The following is a 14,435-nucleotide window of genomic DNA, read 5'->3' as shown; positions in this document are numbered from 1 at the left end:
CCCTGAGTGCGAAACGATGGGAGAGATATGGGGGGGGATATGATGGGGCAGGAAGGGAGGTGGGGATCAGCTGACAGAGAAGGGGAAACGTCAAGGGAAGTGATGGGCAGTGCCCCACGCCAGCCAGGCCCGGTGCTGGAGGCAGCCCTGGGGGACCGGGCGCGCTGGCTCAGGAGCCGCGGCCCGTTTGAACGATGCTGAGACAGAAGGTCTTAGAAGCCAGTTGGTTCACTAGGATCGCCCAGCCTGAACTCAAACCCAGGGCCAGGTGACTCCAAACTCTTCTGTCACCCCGGCTGCTGTCTGGGGGACAAAGCCTGAGTTCTGCCGTGGGTGGGGAGGGCGAGTGCGCCCCCTCAGCCTCGAGGGGCCTCGGGATCGGAGCAGCAGTGGATCTCCGCAGCGGGCTTCACGTCCACTCTTCTCTGCCACCGCTCGCCATGCCCAGCACCCCTCCAGCTGCAGGGACAAGGGGCAGGAGGGGATGGGCAAAGCCACTCGTCACCCACCCCGGGTGGGCCACTCAGGTCAAACCAGGAAACCAGCCAGAGAATTTGGAGCGCCCGGTGCTGGGCAGCCAGCGCCACTCCCACTCTATCCCCCCCACCTCCCCCCCACCCCACCCCCGTCACTCCAGCACCTGGATCTGAACCTTCCCAGACCTTCCACACAAGTTACAGGGTTCCCAAAGACAGCTTCTGCCGAAAGGGAAATGCTACCTCCCCAAGAACCGGCTCCAAAAACTTGGCCAGCCAATGAGTAAAACCTGTCAACCGACTTCGACGTCTTTGCTCTGTGCTTTGCATGGGCTGAGCCAAGACAGTGGAAAGCACTTCACGGCGCCCAGCCGGGGTCAGGAAGGCCAAGCGTCCCCCCATGACCCAGCCTGGGCACCTCACAGGCCACCTAAGGACTTTGTCCTGACTACTCCCCCAAATCCACATTCTTTTCCCAACCGCTGCAATCCCGATCCCATAGGAAAACCTCTGTGTTAATGTAACAAAAACAACGTACTAAGTGCAATGTGGGATCCTGGATTGGATCCTGGAACAAGAAAAAAAAAAATTAATGGAAAAAGTAGGAAAACCTCTGTGTTAATCTAACAAAAACAACGTACTAAGTGCAATGTGGGATCCTGGATTGGATCCTGGAACAAGAAAAAAAAAAATTAATGGAAAAAGTAGTAAAATACAAGACAAATCTGAAATTAGATAATACTATTGTACCAAGGTTAATTTCTTAGTTTGGACAAATGCACTGTGGTTATGTAAATGCTGTGAACGTAAGGGGAAACTGGGTGAAGGATATGGTGAATTCTCTTACTGTCCTTGCAATTTTTCTGTACGTCTAAAATTATTCCAAAATAAAATGTTTATTTAAAAAAGAAGAAAAGAGGGCTTCCCTGGTGGCGCAGTGGTTGAGAGTCCGCCTGCCGATGCAGGGGACGCAGGTTCGTGCCCCGGTCCGGGAAGATCCCACGTGCCGCGGAGCGGCTGGGCCCGTGAGCCATGGCCGCTGAGCCTGTGCGTCCGGAGCCTGTGCTCCGCAACGGGAGAGGCCACAACAGTGAGGGGCCCGCATACCGCAAAAAAAAAAAAAAAAAAAAAGAAGAAGAAGAAAAGAAAAGAAAAATGAATAATGCACCTCTTTGGGAAAACACAGCCAACGAGTATGGTCACGTGACTCGGAAAGAGCTATATGTACTGGGTTTTATCCCCCATTTGTCCCCTGGGGTGGAGCTTCCTTGTGCAGTAAACAACCTACTCAACCATACATGGCCATGACAGCACTACAATTGCACCTGCCCTCCATCCTGAGAAAGCCGCTTCTCCAGGACAATCCAAGCAAAATTCTTCCGAAATTAGGTCCACTCAACTCCCTCCTTCATTCCACGTGCACCCATTATACACCACTTGAATACCTGGCTCCGGGCTTGGTACTGCTGTGGATACAAAACAAGGAAGACAAGAAGTTGCCCCTGAAGAACTTGTGACCTGTAATGAGAGTGACTCAGGGACCTTGAGATGGCCCCGATCTGCCGGTGGCTCTGGGGCTGTGAGGATAGGCCAGGGTTGGCAGGGGAACAAGATAGGGAGTGAGGCAGCCTGGACCACACCCACCAGGTGTCTGCGAGGCTAGAAGGGCAGTGGCAGTCTCTGCGTGCTTCCAGCGCAGCGACCACTGCTCTAAGCCCAGGCTGGTGGTGGCTCTATTGTTCCCCCACTTTACAGATGAGAAAACCGAGGCCCAGAGAAGTTCATGAATCTGCCCCAGATGACGCGGCACACTTGTAACCGCTACACTGGAAGTGAACGTAGGTCTCCTTGTCCAATACTCTCATTTTACAGATGGGGAAACTGAGGCTCTTGTGCGTGAGACCAAGGCCAAGATGCAGCAGCCCCAGCCTCCTGTCCAGGCCTCTTCACTTTTTCTTTTTCTTTTTCTTCTTTGTTTTTAAGTATCTATATTGAGACATAGTTTGCGTATAATAAATGAATCCATTTAAAGTGTACAATTCCATTCATTTTCAGAGATACATACACCCATGAAATCTCTACCACAGTCAACATGCCAAACATCAGAGAACATTCTCATTTCCGTGGAAGGTTTCCTCGCACCCCTGCGCGGTCCATCTCCCCACCCCCTGCACCCTCACATGGAAGCTCTGAGCTGCTTTCTGTCATTACAGATTCCTTTGCATTTTCTAGCATTTCACATAAATGGAAGCACGGTATTCGGCCTCTTGCACAAGGTTTCTTTCACACCGTATGTTTCTGAGATCCATCCGCGTGCCGTTGCATGAGCCGTGGTCCATCCCCTCTCCTTAGTGAGCAGCGTTCCATCCAGGGATGTGTCACACTTTGGTTATTCATTCAGTCAGTCCTCTTTTAACCACACTTTGCAAAGTCACTGAATCACAGAAGCACGGGGCCCCTGGGCGTGCGTAGAGGGGTCATAAAGACCATCTTCATCCAACCCCGCCTCTGCACTTCTGGTATCCATTGCTTGGTTCACTGCCCACTAAGCAGCCCTGTTCACATACCTCCAGTGATGGGGAAGTCATTCCCTTAGGAGAGAGTCTTTTTCACCCTTGGGCAGCCGGGCCTTTTAGAAAACCCTCCCTCATTTTCAGCCCAATCCACCCCCTCGATTGTGCCCACAGAGGTCCTAGGACTTACCCAGGGGCTGCTCAGATCAGTCACCTCCCCACCACAGGCCTTAGGGTTCCCGAAGTACAACCTCCACCCAGCGGTGTGCTGGTAAATGTTTAACCTATAACCCCAGTTCAGTTATCTCTGCTTGTGTGTAACGCTACCTGATATGATTATATCAAAATGCACTTATCCGATCTCCTGTTAATGCATATGCATGAGGCTTGCAATGTTTGCTTTACAACCAGTCCTGCTGTGGGTATTTGTGGACTCCTGGAGCTGGTGGGTAAGGTTTCTCCAGAAGCGGGACAGCAGAGCTGTAGGGCACCTACATCTTTCACCCTAATACACAGTGAGAAGACATTTTTCAGGGGTCCTCATGGTACACACCTTCGGCCACATTTGGCCTTGTAAGACTTTATACTTTTTGCCAACCTATGGGTGTGAATTGGCATCTCACTGCAGTTTTAATTTAAATTGTTTCTGGTGATGTTGTGCATCTTTGCATGTGTTTATTGGACGCTGGTGTTTCCTGTTCCATAAATTATCTTTTCGTATCTCTTGTCCGTTTCTCTACTTTCTGATACTTATTTGGAGAAGTTCTTTGTATATTCTGATTTTCTTTTTTTTTCTTTAATGTATTATCCCATTGCTTCTCTTTATTTATTTTTGGCTGCATTGGGTCTTCGCTGCTGCGCGCAGGCTTTCTCTAGTTGCAGCGAGCAGGGGCTATTCTTTGTTGCGGTGCACGGGCTTCTCATTGCAGTGGCTTCTCTTTTTGCAGAGCACGGGCTCTAGGCACGCGGGCTCCAGTAGTTGTGGCATGCGGGCTCAGTAATTGTGGCTCGCAGGCTCTAGAGTGCAGGCTCAGTAGTTGTGGTGCCCGGGCTTTGTGGTTCTGCAGCCTGTGGGATCTTCCCGGACCAGGGATCAAACCCATGTCCCCTGCATTGGCAGGCAGATTCTTAACCACTGTGCCACCAGGGAAGTCCCTGTATATTCTGATTTTCAAACCTAAATTTGCTATATGCATTACAAATCTTTTTTTTTTCCAGTCTTTGGGATGTCTTTTAATCAACTGTGACTTTTAATGCACAAATTTTCACTTGGATGTGGTCTAATTGAAATTTCTTCCCTAGACACTTGTGCTTGCGGAGTGAGTCTCGCTTACAAAGTCCTTCCCTACTCCCAATTTCATAAGGACGTTCTACCGCATTTTCTTCTAAAACTTCTAAACTTTTGTTTCCCATGTTCAGGTCCTTACACACTTGGGATGGATTTTAGTGTGTGGTAAGATAGGATTTCTTCAATTTTCGTGAGATTAAGGATTTAATTTCGTCATCTCCATGACCAGTTCCAGCACCATTTATTGAGGAGAGCTGCCTGCCTTGTCCCCAGTGAGCTGCAGCGAAGCTGTCTCATGGCAAGTATGTCTGTATGTGTGTGAGTCTGTTCTTGGTCTATTTGTCCACCCGGGAGTCAGCATCACACTGCTTTAATTACGGAAATTCTATGTCAGGTTTTTATATCCAGCAGGGCAAATTCTCGTCTCTTGAACTTTTTCAAGATTGTTATAATTGTCACTGACCATTTGCTCTTTCATAGAAATTTTAGAATCAGCTTGTCAAGTTCCAAGATAAACTATGTCAGGATTTTGATTAGAATTTTATTCAATTTATAGAGGAATTTGGGGGAGAATTGACATCTTTGTAACATTCAATCTTCCTACCCATTAACATGTCATATTTCTTCTTTACAGCTTTCAATAAAGTTTTATAATTTCCCCCAGAAAGGTCATGCACTTTTTTCATTAGATTTATTCATTGATACCTTATTACTTTCAGTGTCATTGTAACTAAAACTTATTAAAATTGCATTTTCTGTTTGTTGCTTATATCTAGGAGAATGTCAAACGTTTCAGATTGAATTTATGTATACGGCAACTTGGATGGAAATTCTTATAATTTATCTAGAGTTTACCTAATAGAGAGCTACTAACAAGTCTAAGACCGTCTTTGTAGACAGTCTTATCTGTGGAAAATGACGGTTTTATTTCTTCCTTCCCAATTTTTGTAACATAATTCCTTAGGTTGAATAGAATCATTGATGGCAGGCGTCTTTGCTTATTTCTGATTTTTGAAAGAACGCTTCGGGTTTCCCTGGTGGTGCAGTGGTTGAGAGTCCGCCTGCCGATGCAGGGGACACGGGTTCGTGCCCCGGTCCGCGAAGATCCCACATGCCGCGGAGCGGCTGCGCCCGTGAGCCATGGCCGCTGAGCCTGTGCGCCCGGAGCGGAGCCTGTGCTCCGCAACGGGCGAGGCCACAACAGTGAGAGGCCCGCGTACCGCAAAAAATATATATATATATATTTTTGTTTTTTTGCTTTATAAATCTTTAGGCTATATCATCAAATGCTTACAACTTTAAAATTATTAAACCTTCATAAAAATGTTAACCTTTTATTAAAATAGCAGCCAACATTTTCTAAGTCTTTACTGTATTCTGGCGCAGATCTGGCGCTCAGTAAATTGTTATAGAAATAAGAATTTTTTATTTCTGGCCTGGGTGGCCTGGGTGTCTCTGGCAGGCCCCCTGGAGGCAGCACTGGGAACTGGTCTGGGTGGAGGCTCACTCAGCCTTGGTCAGCCCCAGGCTCAGCATCGCAACAGGGAGGTGTCAGAAGAGGGGTGGCCGGGGACTTCCCTGGCGGTCCAGTGGCTAGGACTCTGCGCTTCCACCGCAGGGGGCACAAGTTCAATCACTGGTTGGGGAACTAAGATCCCGCATGTCGCGGGGCGTGGCCAAAAGCTAAATTTAAAAAATAAAAAGAAGAAGAGGAGTGGCCGGCTCCGGACAGTCCCCAGTGACTGGAGTCTGGTCCCCAGCCGGGCACGGTCCTCCCAGAATTTCAGGGGTCAAATTCCTCAGGGGCTGGTTCAAACAGATGCTTTCCCCACCCCTGGGCCCCTAAGCAGCTCCCTCTGCCAACCGCCTCACGCTACTCTTCAGTTTAGTCACCTCCCTCCTTCCTGCTGGAGGAGTCAAGTTCAGGCCCAGATGGCTCCATGAGGGCAAGTCCAGGGCACAGGGAGGGGATTTTCTCCCAGGAGATTCTCCATGAAGCCCTAGATCAGGAGTGCGGACCCCTTTCTTCATCAGGGGCTCTCCTTCTGCCCCTGGATCAGGTTCTGTGTCCCAGACACACCCAGAGACCAAGCACAGCCAGGCTGCTATTGCTTCCCAGCCCTCAGAGCCCGGGAGCCCTCCCTGCATTCCCCCCAGGCCACCCTCCGACTGCTGGATTAGGGAGAGCCGCTTCTCCTGGTGCCCATGCTAGTGCACCCTCCTCTTCCTCACACCCCTGCTCATCAGGACACTGTCTTGGCCTTTCGCTTACACCCCTGGGGCCCCACGCCATGGGTTCCATCGCCGTCCCCAAAGTATGGCTCCTGGGTCTCGCTCCACTGCCTGCCGGAAGTACCCCACCCCCACCCCAGATGCCCCACTGGTCCCTCCAACTCAACGGTCTTCCCCATCTCCCATCCCAGTGCAACACAACCATCCCAGTCCCCTAAACGGGGGCCTAGACAGCATTGTTTTTAAGTTTTTAAAGGTTTTCATTATTTTCATATTACCTTTGAATGAGTAATACAGTCACATGTTCCAAAAGGCACAGAAGAACCGACCATGACAAATCATGAGTAAGCCTATCTTCCAGCCCAGCCACCCAGTCCCCTCCCAGGAGGCCACCTCTGTTGCCATTTTCTTATGTGTCCTTCCAGAGACATCCCAGCAGAAAAAGAGCATTTTTTTTTTTTTAAATTTGACCTTGGTGTGAAATACATTTTTTTCTTTTTTTTAAATTAAGGGTTTAAAATTAATTAAATTAATTTAATTTTAAATTAAATTAATTTTAAATTAAATTAATTTAAATTTAAATTAAATTAATTTTAAATTAATTAACTTATTTATTTATTTTTGGCTGTGTTGGGTCTTCGTTTCCGTGCGAGGGCTTTCTCTAGTTGTGGCAAGCGGGGACCACTCTTCATCGCGGTGCACGGGCCTCTCACTATCGCGGCCTCTCTGGTTGCGGAGCACAGGCTCCACACGCGCAGGCTCAGTAGCTGTGGCTCACGGACCTAGTCGCTCCGCGGCATGTGGGATCTTCCCAGACCAGGTCTCGAACCCATGTCCCCTGCATTAGTAGGCAGATGCTCACCCACTGCGCCACCAGGGAAGCCCAAAAAAGTGTTCTTTATTTCCTTTATCTCACCCCAGAAGGAAGCACACGATGCCTGGTTTCCCGTACATTGCTGGTTTCCATTTGCTATTTACCTTCAAGTTTGTGCCGTGTTTGCTTATAAAGGGCTTCCTCATTCATGTTTGCAGCTGAACAGGATTCCATTGTTTCGGTATGCTGGAAGTGATCTGATTGGTTCCTACTGAAGGACGGCTGGGGTTTCCCCCAACCTGCTCCTCCTCGGACTGTGCTGCCGCGTATGACAATGTGCGCACACCGTTTTGCCAGGTGCGAGTGTCTGGAGGCTGCTGGGTGATAGAGTGTGTCATTTGTGTCAAATCCCCTCCTCGGGGGGCTGTGCCCATCCATCCTCCCACCAGCAACGAATGAAAGCTTGTTTCCCCACGTTCTCATCAACAGTCTTTTAGGTGACTTTCTTATGTTTGATATTCCAAGGAGCCAAAAAGGATATAGCAATGGCGTCTTAATTTGCATTTCTTTTAATCCGAGTGAGCATTTTTTCAGAGCATTGAAAGCCATTTGCATTTCCCTTTTCTGTGAACTGTGTTTTCATACCCTTTGCCCATTTTCTTATTCCGGGTTGGTCTTTTTCATTGATTTCCATTTTAGGGAAATTAGCTCTTTGTCACATGAGTTACAACCATGTTTCCCCAGATTGTCACTATGTTACTAATAGTGGCCTGAGCCACGCAGACTTCTTCATATTCTTGTCATTCAGTCCATCCAGTCTTTTCTTGTCTGGCTTCTAGGTTCTTTGTAATTCTTAGAAAGGCCTTGGTTACCCTAAAATTGCATTCCTAGAACCTTCTTCTATGATTTCTTCTTGCTGCCTTTGTCTAGCTTTTTTTTTTTTTGGCTGCATTGGGTCCTCGTTGCTGTATGTAGGTTTTCTGTAGTTGTGGTGAGCAGGGGTTACTCTTCATTGCGGTGCGCAGGCTTCTCATTGCAGTGGCTTCTCTTGTTGCGGAGCACAGGCTCTAGGCGTGCAGGCTTCAGTAGTTGTGGCACGCAGGCTCAGTAGTTGTGGCACACGGGCTTAGTTGCTCTGCGGCATGTGGGATCTTCCCGGACCAGGACTTGAACCCGCGTCCCCTGCACTGGCAGGCAGATTCTTAACCACTGCGCCACCAGGGAAGCCCTTATCTAGGTTTTTAAGCTTGATTATCCTGCTGCACCATGTGAGGTACGGATCCTACCTTACGTTTTTCCAGACGGCTACCCCTTGACCAACGTCATCTACCCCAAGAGTGTATTTTCTCCCCACTGACTGAAAGCGGCCTTCATCTTGTGCTATGTTCGCCCGTGTGTTTAGTTAGCCTTGGACCGGGCAGCAGCCCTGGGCTTTCCCTCCTCTCAGCCCCAGCATCCAGGGCCTGGGGTCCTCCCTCCTGAACAGTTCCTGAATCCACCTCCCTCTCTCACCGTCCACCTCACAGCTTGGCTCAGAACTCAGCATTTCTCCCCAGGAGTGTTCAGATATGTCAGTGTCAGTGCTGGGGGGAGTCTTCCAACACCTCGATGGGACCCTGTTTTCCCCAGCAAAGGCCCACTCCCATCTGTTTAGGGCAGGAGAGCCTCCATGCCGGTCCCCACGCACCTCCCTCCTCTCTCACTGCCAGGCCAGATCCGCTGAGGTCTTCCACTACCCATTCAGTGTGGTCTTTCACCCGCCATTCTTTCTGCTCAAAACCTGTGCTCCTCTTCCTGCCTGGCCAGATCCTGTTTCTCCCCAAGACTCCACAGTGAGTGTCCCCCCTGGACCCCAAGCTCCCACCACTCACCTCCCCCCCGTCAGCACAGCCCCCTACACTTACCATGGACAGATAGGAGCAGAGACACCCAGCCAGCCTGCCTGTCGGCCTTCAGGCACCCACACGAGCTGCACAGCACAAGCCAAGCACAGACAGGCCTTTGCTCCAGAGGACAGAGGCCAGGAGTCTCGCGGCAGCCTCTCCACTCCATCCAATGCGTGCTCCCGTCTCCTTTTGACTCGCAAAATCCCTTCCCTCCCACATGGACCCCCAGGCCATTTAAGCCCTTTGCTCTTGCCTATCTCCTGTCCTCCAGCTCTGCCCGTTCCCATGGGTGTCCTGGGTGGGCCAGAGGCTCTGACACTAAACAGGAAAGGGGAGGGGAAGACACCTTCAACAGGGCCTGGCCTGGGGGTGGGGAGGATGCTCCCTGCCCGCAGGTCTCCAGTGCCACCAGGCTGACATGCGCTCCTCAACACATATTTAATAACCCATCCTGGGTGCTGGGCCCTGGGACATGCAGTGGACAAAACAAGTCCCTGCCCGGGAGAGCTCACAGGCGGCAGGGACACAGACTGTAAACAAGATAATAAATATAAAGATAATACCAGTGATGAAAGTGCTGTGAAAAAATAATAAAAGGGGCCGGGGAGAAGAGAATGACACAGAAGGGAAGAGGCAGACTTGATTAGAAACCTGGCTGAGCTCTCAGAGATCGGGGAAGAGTACTGCAGGAGGGAGCTGCCAAGGGCAAAGGGGAGGAGGAGCTCGGAGTGTCCTCAGGGGCAGCAAGAAGGCCTATGGGGCTTGAGTGAAGCGCACCAGGCAGAGTGGCCCACAGGCCTGGAGGCGCCAGGAACTGCGGTGCATTCAATCTGTGAGCAGAGACACCGCGGGATCCGCATCTAGATGGCGCCCTCTGGTGGCCATGTGAGGAATAGACCGTAGTGGGACAAGGGCAGAAGTTGGAGAGCCTGTCGTCACTGAGGTGTCCAAGCAAGAGGGGATGGAGGCTTGGACCACCGAGGTGGTGGTGGAGAATGTGCAAACTGGCTGGACCCAGGATATACTCTGTGGAGTCTACAGGATTTGCTGATGGAGTCAAGGAGGGCGCCAGTTTCATTCTTAGCCACTCGGCAGGTGGAAGTACCATTTAACCAAGAGGGGGTGACTGTGGGAGGAGGGGGTTTGCACGATCAGGAATTGAGGCTTCCATTCTGCAAATTTTGGTTGAGAAGCTTGTTGGACATTGGGATGTCATGTGTGGGGCTGGTTGATGTGTCTGCAGCAAGGAAAGAATCCAGACTAGAGACATAAGCGTGGAGTTGTCCAGATGCAGATGGTATTTAAAAGCAGGCGGTCCTCCAGGGAAGGGGCACTGCTCCAACAGGCAGGACCGAGCCGGAGCCCTGCAGCCTCCACGGGCTGCCTCCTTCTCTGCCTTGAGCTGCAGGACCCGAGGAACTGGGAGGGGGGCAGGAGGCAAGGAAACTCTTTCCTACCACCCACCTGTCACTGAGTATGAAATATCTAGGGGGCATATCTGTCCCCCTTCTGGGCTTTCCCGGCCCTGCCCTCACCCAGCTTCGGGGCACTCACTTTAGCTCCTGCCCAGGCCCGCCTTCCCCTCCCTCCCTCCGCATCCCAGACACCAGCCCATTCTCAGATCACTCTTCCTGCCCAAGTTACCCAAAGCACCCTTAATTTCTTCCTTCTTTGTCCTTCCAACCACACACTGGCTGGGCCCCATCCAGGGACCTAGACCTCCAGACCCACCCAGCCCCCCCACGGGCTGCACCCAGTGGATGGAGACAGTCCCTCGGGGCAGACTCCACCTTCAGCCTCAGCAAGGCCCTGAGCTCTCAGCCATCCCCTTGCCGAGCCCTAGGAGGCGCTCTTTCACACACGCCCCTGGCCCTCTGACCACCACTTATTCAGGAACCACAAACCCTCTCCTTCAGGAGGTGACCTCAGCTTCCATCCCACTCAAAGCCGGCCAGAGATGAGTCCTCCTCCATCTTCCCCCCTCACCCTCTCACGGGCCTGGAACCAGCTGTGTGATCACACCCACCTCCTCCACTCGCTGGAGAGCCGTGAGCACGAGGCCAGTGCTGTGCAAACCACAAACACTCGTCAGTGTCGGGGAGGCTGTGGCCACGGGGCCCACTTCCCCTTTTCATAGTCTATCCCTCTCGTCTCCTCTAGGACGCTGCTCTGCTCTTTCTCCAGCTTCTCCAACTGCTTTCCCACATTCACTCATTCCCACATCCTACATCTTACAAGGAAATAGTCCTGAGGCTTTGTTTCCATGTCCCCCCCAACTGCCACCCACCCATCCAAGCCATCTCCTCGCCTTACCTCTTAGGAAACCCCTCACCCACTGCCATCTGGTTTCCTCTGTGGCACAGCTGGAGCGAGACCAGACCCAGACGTTAATACACAATGATGAGGGGTCCAGGGACTGGGCCAAGAAGGGCTGCGGGACCAGAGACCCCAGTGAGCCAAGGCCACATTTGGGAGCTGAATCGACATACTCGGGTTCTTCCACAGTACTGTCCTTCTGGAGACCGGCCCACTTCTATGGATTAGGCCATGCTCTCCAAAGGCACCCACAGGGCTCCAATACTGATCGCCCCTCGCCACCCCTCCACTGAAACCACGCTCTCAAAGGTCACCTGGACCTTCCAGGTTCCTAAACCCAAAGGCCACTTCTGGATCCTGGATCAGTCATGTTTTGGTGCAGGAACTAAAAAACACTCTAGGTATCTTCAGCAGAAAGGGATTTAAGGTGGGGAATTGGGTGCTTAAAAATCACAGGCGGTACTCTCTGCGTGGGTGGGTCTCCAGGAACGACTCCCAGAACACTGCAGAACTGACCAAGGGGAACTGCTCCAAGGCCACGAGCAGGAAACTTTCCAGGCTGCGTGTCACAGGGAAGCACGGTGCAGGGAGGGTGAAACAGAATGCAGGCCAGCCCTCCAGTGGCTCCATCAGAGGCCCATTCTCCCAGCCTCTCTGCATCATGGGGCTGTGGCCCACTCCCTCCCCTTTCAAGTACTTTTTTTTTTTTTTTGGCCGCGCGGCGCAGCTTGTGGGATCTTAGTTCCCCGACCAGGGATCAAACCCGGGCCCTGGGCAGTGAAAGCACAGAGTCCTAACCAATGGACCGCCAGGGAATTCCCTTAAGTACTTTTTAAACACTTGCCTTGCATTGGCTCGCCCTCCTTTGCCCCTGGCTCCGTGTGTCAACAGACTCCACTCCAGCACAGGTAACAGAAACCCCACAGCAGGGGTTAGAACAGGCAGGGCCTTATTGCGTCATTCAGCAAAATGTCAGGAGGAGGCAGCCCAGGCCTGGAGCAGCAGCCCCGCGATGCCGTCAGGAGCCTGGGCTCATCCTGTGTTTTGGTCCCATCATCCTTAGCACTTGTCCTACACCTTGTGCTTGTTGCTGTGTAGCTGCAAGAGGGTGGCCGCACCTCCCAGCCTCACACTCATATTCCGAGTGGCAAGGAAAGGAAAGGGTGAGGGGGCCCAAACTCATTCTCCTAATGAGAATTTCCTCTTATTAAGGAAGGGGCACCCTCCCCAGGGACTTCCTCATTGGTCAGAAAGGGTCACATGGCCACCCTTGGCAGTAAGGGAAGCTGGAAAATAATGATTTAGCTTTTCAGACTTTGTAGTAGAGGAAGGAAAAGAGGAGATGGATTGGGAATTTTTAATGTTTTTAATGATTTTAATGAATTTTTAATGGTTGTCAATTTTTAATGTTTGCCATAACCATAAAGGGAATTAGTTGTCCGGGTTTCAAGCTTTGACGCATCCAGAAGCTCATATGATGTCATCCAGCCTCACTCTCTCTTGCTCTCCATCTCTCCACTCACTGTCTTCTGCTTTGGCTTAATTCTCAGGCTCCTTCTGGTGGCACAGGCAGCTCCAGATTTGCATCATCTTCACAGCTAGAAATCACACCTGAAAGTTTTGTTTTCCTCATTGTTCCAGCAAAATTCCCAGGATTGAATCTCATTGGCCCTGCTTTGGTCACGGGACCAGTGTTGAACCAATCACCACAGTCAGGGGATGGAATATTATTAGCTGGACCTAGGTCATGCCGTCTCCACCCCCTTCCTAGAGCTAGGGATGAGGTCAGCCTTATAAATCCCCTGGACTGAAAGTGGAGGCGTGCTAGTCCCCAAAGAAAGCAAAGACCCTCCCTGGATAAGGTCTCTAGATCCTGACCTCACCTTCCCTGACCTCCCTCCTCCAATTCTTCTACCTGTCTAACCTCATCCTCATCTCTGGGCCCTTCTTCCAGCTTGGACCTCGTAACACTGTGCTCCACAGGGGTCTGAGCTCAATCCTTTTCTCAGTCCAAAGCCACCATGAGCTCACGCAGTCCCGTAACCTTGTGGACGTCTACATGGTGATGACACCCAGATGCGTGTCTCCAAAGCAGATCTTGCTATGGAGCTCCAAATGTATCAATCGACCACACTATGTCACGTATAAACACATATAACATACACATACATTTGTAATGTGTAAGTACATACCACAAATACACATAACATAAAATTCACTCTTGGCCGTTCTGAAGCGTACAGTTCCGTGGTATTAAATACATTCATGACGTGCAGCCAGCGCCACCACTCATAGCGCTTTTCATCTTGTAAAACTGAAACTCTGTCCCCATTAAACAATGACTCCCCATCCCCCTCCCCCCAACCCCTAGCAACCACAGTTCTACTTTTTGTCTCTGATTTTGACTACTCGAAGTACCTCATAGAAGTGGAATCATATAGTATTTTGGCGGGGGGGACTTTTTTCACTTAGCATCACGTCCTCAAGATTCATCCATGTTGTAGCATATTGCAGAATTTCCTTCTTTTTTTTAAGGCTGAATCATATTCCACTGCACATTCCACATAGACCACATTTTGTTTATCCATTCAGCCATTAATGGGTACTTGGGTTGCTTCCATATTTGAGCTATTGTGAATAATGCTGCTGTAACGTGGGTACACAAATGTCTCTTTGAGACTCTATTTTCAATTCTTTGGGGTCTATACCCAGAAGTGGAATCTCTGTGTCATACAGTAATTCTGTTTTTAATTTTTTGAGGAACCGCCATATGGTTTTCCACAGCAGTTGTACCATTTTACTTTCCCACCAACGGCACACAAGGGTTCCAATTTCTTCACATCCTTGCCAACACTTGTAATTTTCTGTTTGTATGCTTTTTAAAATAATAGTCATCCTAATGGATGTGAA

This window comes from Tursiops truncatus, chromosome 11, assembly GCF_011762595.2.
Source record: "Tursiops truncatus isolate mTurTru1 chromosome 11, mTurTru1.mat.Y, whole genome shotgun sequence".
Lineage (NCBI taxonomy): Eukaryota > Metazoa > Chordata > Mammalia > Artiodactyla > Delphinidae > Tursiops > Tursiops truncatus.
This window is presented reverse-complemented; position numbering follows the sequence as displayed.